Below are 16,372 nucleotides of genomic sequence, written 5' to 3'. Positions count from 1 at the left end.
CATTGCATAGCCCCAGACATACTTCAGATTATAAATACTTCCCTCCAAACAGGAGAGTTTCCTCAGACTTTAAAAACTGCAGTAATAAAACCTCTCCTAAAAAAAACGAATCTGGATGCCTCAACCATTAGTAATTACAGGCCAATATCAAATCTGACATTCCTGGGGAAAATTATCGAAAGGGTTGTGTTTGAACAGATCCAGACTTTTATGATGCAAAACAATCTTTTTAACTCATTTCAGTCTGGATTTCGGCCACAACACAGCACCGAGACCGTGCTTATCAAAGTCCTAAATGATATTCGTCGGAATACCGATGCAGGCAAATCATCTGTTCTGCTACTATTGGATCTCAGCGCCGCATTTGACACGGTTGATCACAACATACTACTCAGCAGATTGGAACAGTGGGTAGGACTTACTGACACTATTCTTCAGTGGTTCACATCCTATTTACATGATAGAGATTTCTTTGTGTCAATTGGAAACTATCAGTCAGAACGAACCAAATTCACGTGTGGAGTCCCTCAAGGGTCAATTCTTGGACCACTCTTATTTAACATCTATATGCTTCCGTTAGCTCAGATAATGGAACAGTATGACATCTCCTATCACGCCTATGCAGATGACACACAACTGTACATTTCTGTGTCCCCACATGATTATAGTCCCTTAGTCTCCCTGAGTAAATGCATTCGTCAAATCAATGAATGGATGTGCCAGAATTTTCTCCAGTTAAATGTGGAGAAGACAGAGGTGATCATTTTTGGGCCAAAAAAGGAAAGGTCAAAGATAAGCAGCCAACTTAGCACAATGTCACTTACAGCTACAAATCAAGTCAGAAACCTTGGCGTAATTATTGACTCAGACCTAAAATTTGATAGCCATCTAAAGTCCGTCACTAAATCCGCTTATTACCACCTAAAAAATATAACCAGAATTAAGGGGCTTCTGACTCAACAAGACATGGAAAAACTTATGCATGCATTCATTTTCAGCAGATTGGACTACTGCAACGGTATATTTACAGGTCTTGATAAAAAATCAGTCAGGAAGCTGCAGCTAGTACAGAATACTGCAGCCAGAGTCCTCACAAATACAAGGAAGCTGGACCACATTACACCGGTTTTGAAATCGCTACACTGGCTTCCAGTGAGTCAAAGGATAGACTATAAAATACTACTGCTCGTCTACAAAACACTTAATGGCCTTGGACCAAAATACATGCTTGACTTGTTAGATTCCTATGAGACATCTAGACCCCTAAGGTCGTCTGGAACGGGTCTTCTGCATGTTCCAAGAACAAGAACCAAGCAGGGTGAGGCAGCATTTAGTTATTATGCTCCTCACCTCTGGAACAAGTTACCCGAACGTCTGAAGTATGCTCAAACTGTTAGCTCCTTTAAATCACGGCTAAAAACACTTTTGTTTGGCACTGCATATCCATAACTGTCTATATATTTCAACCTACCTACCTTCTATTCCTCTTGTGCTTATCTCCATTGCTGATTTCAATGATTATTAGTAGTAGTAGTTTTTGCTTTATTTTTATTTTTGTTTTATTTTTATTTATTTATTTTTATTCTGTGATTAAATGCGATCATTTGTCTTGGTTTTTACGTTGTGTTGATTTAAATGTGATTTTTATGGTCTTCATGTGATGTAAAGCACTTTGAATTGCCTTGTGTTGAATTGTGCTATATAAATAAATTTGCCTTGCCTTGCCTTGCCTATACAAATATATGGCGAGATGTCAGATATTTGGATTTGGGGCCGTGGTTTTGCCTTAGATCCATTGGGTCCCTATGCATTTCTTGATTTTTTTTCTCTTTCAAGTATGACTACTTTCTTCGCAAACTTTCTCATATTTACAAAAGTGAAACTTTTTCTTTAATTAAATATTGACTGACCTCTCCACAAAAATAAACACTTTTCCGTAAAAAGTAAATAATTTTAAATAGTTGAAAATGTTTCCTTGAAAATGTGACATTTTACTTAAAGGGATCCTCTATTTTGAAGACAAGTAATTCTTAAAAGATAAATGTTAGTATGATATATAATAATTTGATATTAAAACCCCTCTTAATTTGTTTGTTTTAATAAAGTTTGGAAAATTATTTTAAGTGATAGGTCGCCATTCTTGTTACGTCGCAGTGCGTGATGTTACTGGGCCCGTTGCCAAAATTCCAGCGTGTCACTCGTTAGCTTTCCCAACATGTCGTCGGTTCTACCCTTCCTATTTGAACCAGATCTGAAAAGTGAGGAGCAGGACAGCACTGTCGGTCGTTCACAAGATGAGCTTCAGGAAGAAATGCGTGCAGCAAATACCTGATAAGACAAAAGTTGGGCAAAACTGGTGATGCGAGAGAGTGCTGTTAGTTAGGATCTCCGAGAGTGTATCCTGTTGGGAACTCCGGTTTTATTAGCAGATATTCAAGGTAAGCATATTGCGTTTTCAAACTTATCCCAATATAATTATGTAGATTGTTAGTAGAGATGTCCCAATCGATCGGCATCCCGATCACGTCATTTTCAAAGCATCGGAATCGGCAAAAAAATATCGGCCATGCCTTTTTTTAATATATATATATTTTTTAATTAAATCGTTTTCTAATTGTATTTAACGTTACAGACATAATATGTTACATTCATCCAGAGTCTTTAGTTTAGGCTTAAGGTAGGGTTATCAAATTTATCCCGATAACGGCGGTAATTAATTTTTTAAAAAATGTATCACGTTAAAATATTTAACGCAATTAATGCATGCGCTGCACGACCCACTCACGCATTGTCGCGCTCAATCTGTAATGGCGCCGTTTTACCTATATAGAGAGATGAAAGGCAGTGTAAAAAAAGTAGAGTGAATTTTGGCAGCCTTTGGAGCCTTTGTTTAATTGGCTACAGCCTTACGATCCCTCTCCCTACGATTAGAAATATCATGGGAAGCAATGTAGGGAAGCAAGGTAGCAATTGATCTTTTTCTTAACACCTTATGTTATTTCCCAACGCAGAGAAGATATATCAATTGGTAGCACTACGCACAGTCAAGGTTCCACTTCCCATCATGCATTTGGGCATGGCTACAGTATCATTTACTGAAAGCTCAACAAATACACTAGATGGCAATATTTAGTCACAATATACAAAGTCACAAGTCTTTCTACCCGTGGATCCCTCTCACAGAAAGAATGTTAATAATGTAAATGCCATCTTGAGGATTTATTGTCATAATAAACAAATACAGTACTTATGTACTGTATGTTGAATGTATATATTCGTCCGAGTTTTATTCATTTTTTTCTTAATGCATTGCCAAAATGTATATGATCGGGAAAAATTATCGGATTGGAATTGAATCGGGAGCAAAAGAAAGCAATTGGATCGGGAAATATCGGGATCGGCAGATACTCAAACTAAAACGATCGGGATCGGATCGGGAGCAAAAAAACATGATCGGAACAACCCTAATTGTTAGCATCCAGAGCTGTCGTGTGCTTTTCATACAGTACAGGGCAAAGAGCACACCTTGTGTAATCCATGTCTTGTATATTGTTACGTGTGGTAGGTAGGATATGTGTATAAAAGTACCAAAAAGGGGAGAGGCTTCCATCTATGCAAATTTTATTCACAAAAAATAATATTTCCACCTTGACCACTCTTCACTCGGGAGCTCACCAGTACGCAAACGCGCGTTCCCTGACGAACTCCAACATTGTTGGAAGGTCCATGTAAGAGTCACTGTCGGCACTGTAGCGTGCCATAGTGCTTTGATTATTTGGTATGATTTGGGGAAAACTCCCATGAAGAATAGTCAACAAAAAAGATAGCAAAAGTAATCCAAATCCGTGTTTTCTACTCACGCAAAGATCCAGGAATTAGACCGATCCCATGGCAATGTTGCAGCCGTGATCAGGCCGTCGATTCCACAAAATAGACTGATCCGAAAAGCCGCTGTGGGACCGACGAATAAAAAAAACTGACAGATCCAAAACCAAGATTGATGCGGGGGACCGTCGGATCCAGAAAATAGACGGATCCCTTACTTGACTGAGGATCCAGGAAAAATGTTCGGGCACCAGTTGTAACGCGTGGTGGGTAGGATACGTGCATACAGGAACCAAAAAGTGGGAGAAGCTTCCACTTATGCACATTTATTTACTAAAAATAATAATTCCACCTTGACCACTCACTTCACTCCCCTTGTTTCCATTTGACTGGAAATTGCATCCAATAGTAGCACATCGTGGCATTTTACTTCGCGAGTTTAGGCAGCAATAAGCAATTGTTGAACACGCTACATATTTGGAAACATCCCAATGGCGTCATCACTGAGAGCCCGCTAACCATGGCGCCAACTAACGGTCAAAATATGTTCTAAATATTATAAAATATTGCCATTGATTTAACATTTTATGTGTTTCTAACAACTAGAGATGTCCCGATCGATCGGCATCTCAATCGATCGGGTCTGATCACGTCATTTTCAAAGTATCGGAATCGGCAAAAAAATATCGGCCATGCCTTTATTTAATATATATATATATATATATATATTTTTTTTTTTTTTTTTATTGTTTACTGATTGTATTTAACGTTATAGACATAATATGTTACACTTATCCAGAGTCTTTAGTCTAGGCTTAAGGTAGGGTTATCAAATTTAATTTTTCAAAAAATGCATCACGTTAAAATATTTAACGCAATTAATGCATGCGCTGCACGACCCACTCACGCATTGTCGCGCACCATCTGCAATGGCACCATTTTAGCAATATAGCGAGCTAAAAGGCAGCGTAAAATGAATCAAGTGGATTTTGGCAGCCTTTGGAGCCTTATTTTGATTGGCTAGAGCCTTACAATCCCTCTCCCTACAATTAGTATCATGGACAGCAATGTGGGGAAGCAAGGTAGCAATTGTTCTTTTTCCTAACACCTTGAATTATATTCCATCGCAGAGGAGATATATGAATTGGTAGCACTACGCACAGTCGTGGTTTCACTTGTCACGGTTCCACTTCCCATCATGCATTGGGCATGGCTACAATATCATTTACTGAAAGCTCAACAAATACACTAGATGGCAATATTTAGTCACGATATACAAAGTCACAAGTCTTTCTATCCGTGGATCCCTCTCACAGAAAGAATGTTAATAATGTAAATGCCATCTTAAGGATTTATTGTCATAATAAACAAATACAGTACTTATTACTGTATGTTGAATGTATATATTCGTCCGAGTTTTATTCATTTTTTTCTTAATGTATTGAATGATTGGAATTGAATCGGGAGCAAAAAAAAAAAGCAATCGGATCGGGAAATATCGGGATCGGCAGATACTCAAACTAAAACAATCGGGATCGGATCGGGAGCAAAAAAAAAAAAAAAAAAGGTCGGAACAACCCTACTAACAACATATTTTAGTACAAGAGAACAATTGTGGTTTATTAGAGCCTACATGTATTTAAGGTAGAGGATCACTTTAAGACTTGTTTTCCAGGCCATGATTTTTGAAGGGTTGGGGCGGGGGTGGGTTTCGTTCTCTAATAACATCTGTTTAAAAAAAAAAAAGAAAAGTTTTCTTTGAAAATAAAACACCAATAACTTTCCCTCACTTTTGTACTCCCGACTAATTTTTTTCCTGTTTACTTTTAATGCTTCTCGGTGCATTTGTATATGCAGTTGTGTGTGTTTGTGTGTCTAAACACAGATGGAAGTGCAACATCAGCCGTGAAGCAGACGTGTGTGTGTTGTGCATGTGCTAGTGTGTATTTCCTGATTGTGGGTGGGCCCATTACCCCACAACCTCTCATCACTTATGGGTCAGCAGTTGAGTGGAAAAATGTTCCGAATCCAAACCAAAACTTACTGGCATTAAAAAAGTCTTGCCGCAATGACCGCAACATTGTGCCGAACTACGTATCTGTGCATATATCCGTTAACTAAGAAAATAACTCGATCATGTGATGCACATCTAAACAAACATTTCTCATGTTAAACAAATTCTTTGACCTGTGCGTAGGGTGTGTGTGTATGTGTGGCTTTGTTTGTTGAAACCTGACGCTAATTGAAAGCATATGATGGGACTGCTGTTTGATCTCTGCATGTGTGTGTATGTAAGTGTGTGTGGTCACACAATTACTTAACACATGTGGTAGGTTAATGGTTGTATACGTACTTTCATAAAAATATTTTAAAGAATTGGAAGGTATCATGCTACTTTGACATTTTTTTATACAGCTAACTAACATCTGGAATAGGATTATTCCACCGAGGAATAAATCTTGTGTCCGATTAACTATGAGGTGTTTATTTTATTCTTCGACATTATCTTCTACACTGTTGGCCAAAAGTGTTGGCACCCCTGCAATTCGGTCAGAAAATGCGCAATTTCTCCCAGAAAATGATTGCAATTACAAATGCTTTGGTAGTAATATCTTCATTTATTTTGCCTTTTTTACACAAAAGTCCAAAAATGGGCCGGACAAAAGTACTGACACCCACAGCCTAATACCGTATTGGCCCGAATATAAGACACTTTCTTTTTTTTCCATTGAAATAAGAATGAAAAAGAGGGGGTCGTCTTATATTCGCGGTCTAGACATTATACCCATTCACAACGTTAGATGGCGCCAGATATCATTGAAGCGATGTTCTGTCATGACAGATCTCAGCTACTCTTCCCATTCACGACGGTAGATGGCGTCAGATATCATTGAAGCGATGTTCTGTCATGACAGATCTCAGCTACTCTCAAGTTTAACCAGTTTGCGTTATTTTATTGCAATGTTTTTCCTTATTCAGATTTGTTTCAAGACTACAGTTCCAGTTAGACTTCACTTTGATGGTTAATGCAGTTATTGCAATTTTGTTGTTTTATCACAATACTGTAGATTGGTTTATTTACATTTAAAAAACCAGAAGCCATTCATCTACGAATGTGATTGTACTTTAGTTTACATATTTAAATGTTCAGATATTAAGATTTGAATGAGGCAAAATAACATGCTTTTTCTTTCAAATATATTGTTATAATCATTTGTTTCGGATGTACTGTCATTTTTTTCTGTATAAAAATTAATTTGGTGTTCAAAAAGTCTTTTTTCAAACTTGAGTCTTGAAAAAGAGTGGGTCGTCTTATAATTAGAGCCATCTTATATTCGGGCCAATACGGTACTTGGTAGCACACCCTTTAGACAAAATAACTGGGAACAACTGCTTCCGGTATCCATCAATGAGTTTTCTTACAATGGAATTTTAGACCATTATTCTTTGGCCAACTGCTCCAGGTCTCTGAAATTTGAAGGGTGCCTTCTCCAAACTGCCATTTTCAGATCCCTCCACAGGTGTTCTATGGGATTCAGGTCTGCACTCGTTGCTGGCCACTTTAGAAGTCTCCAGTGCTTTCCCGCAAACCATTTTCTAGTCCTTTTTGAAGTGTGTTTTGGGTAATTGTCCTGCTGGAAAACCCATGACCTCTGAGGGAGACCCAGCTTTCTCACACTGGGCCCAACATTATGCTGCCAAAATTGTTGGTAGTCTTCAGACTTCATAATGCCATGCACACGGTCAAGCAGTCCAGTGCCAGAGGTAGCAAAGCAACCCCAAAACATCAGGGAACCTTCGCTATGTTTGACTGTGGGGACCGTGTTCTTTTCTTTGAAGGCCTCGTTTTTCTCCTGTAAACTCAATGTTGATGCCTTTTCCCAAAAAGCTCTACTTTTGTCTCATCTGACCAGAGAAAATTCTTCCAAAACGGTTTTGGTTTTCTCAGGTTCTCAAGTTTTGGCAAACTCCAGCCTGGCTTTTTTATGTCTCTGGGTCAAAACTGGGGTCTTCCTACCATAGAGTCCCTTTTCATTTAGACGCCGACGGATACTACGGGTTGACACTATTGTACCCTCGGACTGCAGGACAGCTTAAAATTGTTTGGTTGATAGTTGAGGTTCTTTATCCACCATCTGCAAAATCTTTCATTGAAATCTCTTGTCAATTTTTCCTCTCCGTCCACATCTAGGGAGGTTAGCTACAGTACCAGGGTCTTTACACTTATTGATGACACTGCGCACGGTAGACACAGGAACATTCAGGTCTTTGGAGATGGACTTGTAGCCTTGAGATTGCCCATGCTTTTTCATAATTTTGCTTTTCAAGTCTTCAGACAGTTCTTTGGTCTTTTTTCTTTTCTCCATGCTCAATGAGGTACACACAAGGACACAGGACAGAGGTTGAGTCAACTTTAATCCCTTTTAACTGGCTGCAAGTGTGATTTAGTTATTGCCACCATCTCTTATGTGCCACAAGCTTTTCACAGACTGTTGCTGGTATTTTGGCCCATTCCTCCATGCAGATCTCCTCTAGAGCAGTGATGTTTTGGGGCTGTCGTTGGGCAACACGGACTTTCAACTCCCTCCACAATTTTTTATGGGGTTGAGATCTGGAGACTGGCTAGGCCACTCCAGGACCTTGAAATGCTTCTTACGAAGCCACTCCTTTGTTGCCCTGGCTGTGTGTTTGGGATCATTGTCATGCTGAAAGACTCAGCCACCTCTCATCTTCAATGCCCTTGCTGATGGAAGGAGATTTTCACTCAAAATCTCTCGATACATGTCCCCATTCATTCTTTCCTTTACACAGATCAGTCGTCCTGGTCCCTCCGCAGAAAAACAGCCTCAAAGCATGATGTTTCCACCCCATGCTTCACACTGGGTATGGTGTTCTTCGGATGCAATTCAATATTCTTTCTCCTTCAAACACGAGAACCTGTGTTTCTACCAAAAAGTTCTATTTTGGTTTCATCTTACCATAACACATTCTCCCAGTCCTCTTCTGGATCATCCAAATGCTCTCTAGCGAACCGCAGACGGGTCTGGACGTGTACTGGCTTCAGCAGGGGGACACGTCTGGCAGTGCAGGATTTGAGTCCCTGGCGGCGCATTGTGTTACTGATAGTAGCCTTTGTTACTGTGGTCCCAGCTCTCTGTAGGTCATTCATTAGGTCGTCCTGTGTGGTTCTGGGATTTTTGCTCACCGTTCCTGTTATCATTTAGACACCACAGGGTGAGATCTTGCATGGAGCCCCAGATCGAGGGAGATTATCAGTGGTCTTGTATGTCTTTCATTTTCTAATAATTGCTCCCACACTTGATTTCTTTACACCAAGCGTTTTACCTATTGCAGATTCAGTCTTCCCAGCCTGATGCAGGTCTAAAATTTTGTCTCTGGTGTCCTTCGACAGCTCTTTGGTCTCGGCGATAGTGGAGTTTGGAGTGTGACTGACTGAGATTGTGCACAGGTGTCTTTTATACCGATAATGAGTTAAAACAGGTGCCATTAATACAGGTAACGAGTGGAGCCTCGTTAGACCTTGTTAGAAGAAGCTAGACCTCTTTGACAGCCAAAAATCTTGCTTGTTTGTAGGTGATCAAATACTTATTTTTCACACTAATTTGGAAATTCTTTACAAATCAAACAATGTGATTTTCTGTTTTTTTTTTTTCATATTCTCTCTCTCATGTTTGAGATTTACCCCTTTTGACAATTACAGGCCTCTCTAATCTTTTCAAGTAGGAGAACTTGCACAATTGGTGGTTGACTAAATACTTATTTGACCCACTGTAAGTAACAGGTGCTGTTAATTACACAAATTAGAGAAGCATCACGTGATTTTTCAAAGGGTGCCAATACTTTTGTCAGGCCCATTTTTGGAGTTTTGTGTAAAATAATGATTTCTTTTTTTTCCCATTTTCTTTTGTATTTTTTCATTGCAAGCCAAAAAATGAAGATATTACTACCAAAGCGTTTGCAATTGCAATCATTTTCTGGGAGAAATTGAGCATTATCTGACAAAATTGCAGCGGTGCCAATACTTTTGGACAACAGTGTATGCCTTTGAAGAGTCAAAGTATCAAAGTTGTCAGCAACTCCACCTATTTCCACATTGTGTTGATCACAAAAATGAGGACGATGATCATGAGTTAAGTCAACTTGTCTAATGCTCATGGCTTAAAAAATGGGGGTTTGGTTCTACCATTTTTATAGCAGAACCTTTAAGTAAAAATTGTAAATGCCACTTTCACTACTCCCTCTGAGCTCAAAAGAATCTGCATGTGCATCTCTAATGGAGTGTTCGGTGATCTCTGTTGTTCCTGTTGATTTTAAACCACTTCAATGTTAATTTCATCTGAGATATTGTATGATAATCCTTCAACGGACTTTGAACGCAGATGGCAGAGCAACATCGACCATGATTCAGGCACGTGCGTGTGCGCACTGCGCACGCGCATGTGGTTCGCCTTGGGCTGACGAAAGGAGGCATGTGGTGGCCATTTAGAAGGATTAGAACTGTCAGAGACATCAAGCAGAACTAATTATTCCGTTAGCACACTACACTGCGGGGAAATGTATGTTTATGGGTGTGTATGTGGGGTAGGGGTGTGCGGGGTGGGTGCATGTGTGTGAAAAGCAGGGGAAAGAAAAGACAAGGGAGGGAGATCGGGAACTGACAGAGGGTTAAATAAAGGCAAAACTGTTTCAGCCTAATGACAATAGTGGTTGGGTTTACCCAAGATGCAATAAATTAAAACAGACTAACTTCTGACCACCATGTCAGTATAATGTCTTGGTAACATTTTACAATAAGGGTCCCTTAATTGACATTAGTTAATGCATTTTTAGACAATAACTCATGTTTAAGTAACATGTCAATAATTCATTTAATCCCTTATCTAACATTTATTAATATATTAATTAACATGAGTTAATGCATTAGTTAATGCATTAGTTAATGCATTACCACACAGTAACTAATAGTTTGGTCAAATTAAAAATACATATAAGCCTATATAGGGTTAGGGTTTAGGGTTATGTTTTGTTAATTTAAGCATTTATAATTTCTTAGTTAAGGGACGCATGTGCTACACTTTACAATAAGGGTCCAAAAAGCATTCAGTAATGGTTAATAAAGGTTAAGGGGGGGAACTTAAGTATTCATAATTTCTTAGTTAAGGGACACATGTGCTACACTTTACAATAAGGGTACAAAAAGCATTCAATAATGGTTAATAAAGGTTAAGAGGGGGGAACCTAAGCATTTATAATTTCTTAGTTAAGGGATACGTGTGCTACACTTTACAATAAGGGTCCAAAAAAAACATTCAGTAATGGTTAATTAAGGTTACGTAATACTTATGAGGTACGTTCACGTGAAATAATACCCTACTTAAGTTTAGGTTATAATATACTGTATAATATATATAATACATTAATAATATTAATTCACATATACATCAGTGCATTAATAAATACGTAGTTATTAATGTATGCTGGTACGAGTAAGTGATTACCGGTATGTTGTTTTAAAATGAGAAACATCGCTCTGTGAGTCCTTGGGTGCTGCTAACCTAACTTTTAAGTATGGTATTATTTCACGTAAACTTTCCTCATAAGTATTACTTAACCTTAATTAACCATTACTGAATGCTTTTTGGACCCTTGTCCAAACAGAAAGAATGTTAATAATGTAAATGCCATCTTGAGGATTTATTGTCATAATAAAAAAATACAGTACTTATGTACTGTATGTTGAATGTATATATTCGTCTGAGTTTTATTCATTTTTTTCTTAATGCATTGCCAAAATGTATATGATCAGGAAAAATTATTGGGAATGATTGGAATTGAATCGGAAGCAAAAAAAAAAAAAGCAATCGGATCGGGAAATATCGGGATCGGCAGATACTCAAACGAAAACGATCGGGATTGGATCGGGAGCAAAAAAACATGATCGGAACAACCCTAATCATCGGTATAAAAACAAACAAACAGATGATGTTACACTGTAACCCTGGCTATATTTATTGTTTTTTTAGCCACATGAGGGCAATGAATTCTAAAATGTTTAAATTAAAATGATGAAATGAAGAGATTTTCAGAGGAGAGCGGTGACATCCATTGAGTGAGGTTTAGATGATAAAGCGCAAAGTGAGTTTCAAAGGAGGAAGAGCAGAGGGAATGACCTACAGTCGCCCATGCTCGCACGGTTGAACGCATTTGAATCCAAACATCCCCAACATGCACTACTCGGCTACTCCGGGGCCAAATCGGCCTGCAGCGCCCAATCAGCCGTGGCCTTTTACCACCTCGCCGCGGGCACTCCGGGTATGTGTGTGTATTTGCACGTATACACAAACACATCTGTTTGTGTGTTTACAGATAGCTCCCCTCCTCACTACACCAGACTGCCAGCCCGATTTATCTTCAAACAGACAGCTCACCTTCGCCATCGCTCGTCTCTTCCCTTTTGCATTTATCGCTGAACGCTCACCACCCCTCTGTCATCCGTCCATTTCTCCTCCATCCACGTTCGCTTCCCGCTGGTTTTGACAGTTTCCCAACTCGCGCTCGAGTGGAAACATTTCAAGATCATGTGATGAACTCTAGCTTTAGCAGGAAAAGCTGAGGGGTTCAGACGGTGCGATAAAAAATTTAAGTGGAGGCCACGCATGAATGAAGATGTTTGCACGTTTGGTTAAGCAAAGTTTGGCCAGAACTCGGTTTGAGCGTATGTGACTCTTGTGAGGGGCAAACAAGGCAAGGACTGCTGTTTGACATGGGTAAAGAACACACTGGTGCACAATGCTAACATGGATTCATCCATTTTTCATATTGCTTACCCACTTCGGGGTCACCGCTGAGAAGCAGATAAAGTCAGACATTGTATGATTTTTGGAAGCGTTAAAGGGAAAATTGTATGTCTGTGCCTATGTATGGATTGCATATAAATTGTTGTGTCACTGGAATAAAATTTTACAATAACACTCTCAAGCGGTGACCAACAACAGTAAACAGAGATGTGTTTAGTTGTATGCACTGTTTAGCATTGGTTAACAGCGTTCTGACGATAACAGCAAGAAATCTAAGTTGCCAGCACAAGGACAGGGGCTGAATCTGGATAAACAGGTTGTCAGGGAAATTCAATTTTGAACTCCAAGACAAGTGTTACCTCAATATCTCAATTAGAGAAATGAATCAGACCCCAACCATGGATTGCTTTGCTTCGAAGGCTTTATGAACAAGAGCTCCCGGGTGCAAAATGATGTGATTCAGGCAGGAGCTGTGATCACCCAGAAGTACAAAGAAGTACAATAGAGGCTGGACATTTATACTGTTGAAAGGGCGGTGCCGAAGCCCACCATGAAACGAAACTAACTAAGAAACAAAAGTCATCATCTCACAAACCTGGGTATTTTTCCATACAAAAACATCTTTGAGCCGAGACCTTGAGCACTGGTCCCGGCTGGCAGAGAGTGAGTCAGATCTGATAAGGGGGTCCACAGACACCCATTGTACTCATTCAGGGCATATTGGAAAATACAGGAACATAACAGTCCATATTTGGACATATTGTGATACAGTCTACGAAGGCTATCGGAAGGCACACTCAAACAGGTTAATATAACAATGATGCTCTATGCTACAATGTTCTCATTCAAGCATAACAAAATCATACAAAATATGATGTATAATGGTTGTGTTTTAAGCAGTGTTGTCATGGATTACTTTAAAAAAGTAATTTAATTACTGATTACTGATTACACTTCAAAAAAGTAATCTAGTTACTTTAGTGATTACTTTATTATCAAAGTAACTAAGTTACTTTAAAAGTAACTTATCAGTTACTTTTTACCATTTTTTTCCTTTTGCTGCCTCAACATAAAAATAACAGAAAAATGTCATCGCGTGTTATTGAGTTTTTCACATAAGGCTTAATCTTTGAGTTAGCGGGGGTTTAATTAGTCGACCACCATTGACTCGCCTTTGCTTAGCCATTCCGGAGCCCTAAAACTAACAACAAACTGACATACAGCACAAAATTTGTTGAAATCAACTCCAATGACTAATTAAACCCCCGCTGACTCCAAGATAAAGCCTAATGTAAAAAATGCTGAACTTCCCCTAGCCATTAAAATGTTGTTTCTAAAAGTTGTAAAGCAATAAAACAAACAACAAAATTTAATGAAATGAACAAAAATCCTACAACGTAAAGTTTTCATAATGGGTCAAATTCATTTTTCGAACAGATCACGTGACTTGCACCTTGGAGACTATCCTTTGCTTTGCTTAGCCAAAACTACACCAGAGGAGGCAAGATGGATATTTAGAATTTCTTTAAACCTAAGCTTTCAAACGCTGCCAACAACAACTCGAACAGTTGATTGAACTCGAACAGTGTCAAGATGTGTTTATATATATATATATATATATATATTAGGGCTGTCAAAATTATCGCGTTAACGGGCGTTAATTAATTTTTTAAAATTAATCAGGTTAAAATATTTGACGCAATTAACGCACTAGGCCCGCCCAGACAGATTTAAATGTCAGTACAGTGAAAGGCCAGCTTGGGTGTGACTTGCATATGTTATGTGGCGTAATGTCGCCCTCTGCTGGCGATTCAGTGCAGCTGATTATTTGGGTTTCGGCGCGCTTTTCTGACGTGATTATATGTCGACGCGAACTCACACTAATAGACAGTGCTATTCAGACCAGCTAACGTCCGCATCCAGTATTCAGTGGCAGTTCTCATAGCCCCATCACACTGTTTGTGTCTAATACATGCATCGCTTGTGAGTTATATTCCTCCTTTGTTTATATTCATGAGCATTAGATAGTTATTGATGATGTGTATTTGAATTTGCTCACATATATGGTGAAATGCAGTTACATTGTTAGATGCTTGTGAGCTAATTGGCTAGTGCTACTGCTCAAATGGACACATGTGTGTACATTTTATGTTATTTTGTGATTTATGCAAGTTATTGACACATTGCCTTGTTATTTTCAGTTTTACAAAAATACAAGAAACGTGCTCCTGTCAAAAAGAGATGACTTCAGTAAAGCCCATGCAACTTTGCCACACCGTCTGATTTCTTTTTGGAACTTATGTTCGCTATCTGTCAACTTATGTACTCACACACATTGAGGACAGAATAGGGCTACTAGTTTATTTTTTGATTGAAAATTTTACAAATTTTATTAAAACGAAAACATTAAGAGGCGTTTTAATATAACATTTCTATAACTTGTACTAATATTCATCTTTTAAGAACTACAAGTCTTTCTATTCATGGATCACTTTAACAGAATGTTAATAATGTTAATGCCATCTTGTTGATTTATTGTTATAATAAACAAATACAGTCCTTATGTACCGTATGTTGAATGTAATATCCATCTTGTCTTATCTTTCCATTCCAACAATAATTTACAGAAAAATATGGCATATTTTATAGATGGTTTGAATTGCGATTAATTGCGATTAATTACGCGATTAATTATATATATATATATATATATATATATATATATATATATATATATAGTAGTAGCACTATATATAATTAGGGCTGTCAAACGATTAACATTTTTAATCGAGTTAATTACAGCTTAAAAATTAATTAATCGTAATTAATCGCAATTAATCGCAATTCAAACCAACTATAAAATATGCCATATTTTTCTGTAAATTATACATATATGATGTAAAATGTTGGAATGGAAAGATAAGACACAAGATGGATATATACATTCAACGTACGGTACATAAGGACTGTAGTGGGCATTTCACTCTACTGTCATTTAAATCTGTCTATGCTGTCCTCACTCCGAAGCGTCTACTTTTTCCAAAGATAGACAGCTAGTGAACGACGCCTTAATAATCAGACTTCTTCCTTTTTCATCTGATTTATTAATAAAATGGCCTCAAACCATTGTCCTCTTTAGACCGACATAAAACTACAAAAAAAAAGTACACAAGCATTGCATTAGCAACAACGTTAGCTTAGCACGCTATACAGGTTCACTAAACATAAACAAAAAGCGTCTCATACAAAAAATATAACATTTCGCTTACTAACATAATATGTACATTATTTACAACAACCATACTTACGGACAAATCTTGTCCAAGGATCATATAAGCACAACATTACAACGTAGGCCTCAGCCCGAGACGTCGTGCAGCCATATTGAACTGGCAAGAAAGCAATAAACCATGTCTCAAAGCGACCACAAGAGTTCGCTGTTAGACAGCACAAAAAACCTTGCTGTAAAACTTACCAAAAGGCAGAATACTGTCTGAGCGGGACATGTGCGTTAATTGCGTCAAATATTTTAACGTGATTAATTTAAAAAATTAATTACCACGCGTTAACGCGATAATTTTGACAGCCCTAATATATATATATATATATAGATATAGATATAGATATAGATATATATGTATATATATACAGTATTGGCCAAAGGTTTGGAGACACCTCAAAGGTGGATACTTTGAAGAATGTAGAAAACAAAACCTGTTTTCAGTTAT

This window comes from Corythoichthys intestinalis, chromosome 3, assembly GCF_030265065.1.
Source record: "Corythoichthys intestinalis isolate RoL2023-P3 chromosome 3, ASM3026506v1, whole genome shotgun sequence".
In the NCBI taxonomy this organism is placed as follows: Eukaryota; Metazoa; Chordata; class Actinopteri; order Syngnathiformes; family Syngnathidae; genus Corythoichthys; species Corythoichthys intestinalis.
This window is presented reverse-complemented; position numbering follows the sequence as displayed.